We start from the raw sequence: 1,113 nt of genomic DNA on the forward strand, positions 1-1,113 counted from the left end.
CTACAATTCCAGTAAAATAGCATGAAAGGCTTGTGAAAAGAGATCCCATCTGAGTCCAGCTCCATCATGCAGAAACACCAGCTCCAAAGAAGGGCCAACTGACATGGCAGTGAACTCCATCTGTCATGACCACAGAACCTGTGGGTCTCTCAAAAGGACCAATATCTGGGGTTGTATCTACTTTATCTGTCTCTGAGACTCTGCTCAGGTGTGCATAAGGGCAATACTTCTGATGACCTCCAGACTCTTTTTTTAGAAACTCATAGCCATATGAACAAATTTGTCTTTTCCATTTCCCCCTTACTTTAGGTCAAACTGCATTTTTAACTCCTGTTATTATATGTAGACAGGGATATTCTTCTGGTCCGTGTTGAACCTTTAATTTAAGGTCATTTTCTAGTTACGTCATCAGCTGGTACTTGGTAGTGATCCGTCGGTACCAGGGAGACTCATCCCCAGGTATCAAGTTCCACGCTGGGGGGAAGGCATTGCATTTATATGCTGAGTTTGGCTTCAAGACTGGCCACATTTGAGTAACACGGAGGCTGTCAGGAGGGAACTCTTAGGCACAGTGCTGCTCTAGGCCTTGTTCTTATTTCAGGTGTATAGGCTCACAAGCACAGTCATTAGTATCAGGGGCTCACTGTTGGACCCTCATTCCTTCCTGGTCCTTACCGTTGCACCTGGGGGACTGCCGCTGCTCCCCTAGGGACCATGACAGAGCCTCCCCCGGCCAGTAACCCAGTACCCCCCCAGCTGTTGTTTTTAATTGTTTTCACTACGAGTATATCCTAACATTTCCATGCACCCTGGACACATACCCTGTATAACTCCCTGTCAACCATATATCGCCTGTCAATAACATCCCATACCAGTATTCCTACGCTGCCATTTTTGAACCACTCTGTGATCCAACACTTCCTGAAAAGTGAAGCCCAATATAATGTCAGGTTCCTTACTAGTAAAATGGAATATAGCAATGAGTTTAAAGGTTAGATATAGAATACATATTGATTTGGAAAATTCTACTTCCTATCTTTTTCTTTTCTTTTTTCCTAATTATTGAGCTTCTCTTCACAGGAGCCCTAGATCACAGTAATTCATATATACAGT

Source organism: Dasypus novemcinctus, chromosome 14 (genome assembly GCF_030445035.2).
Source record: "Dasypus novemcinctus isolate mDasNov1 chromosome 14, mDasNov1.1.hap2, whole genome shotgun sequence".
Lineage (NCBI taxonomy): Eukaryota > Metazoa > Chordata > Mammalia > Cingulata > Dasypodidae > Dasypus > Dasypus novemcinctus.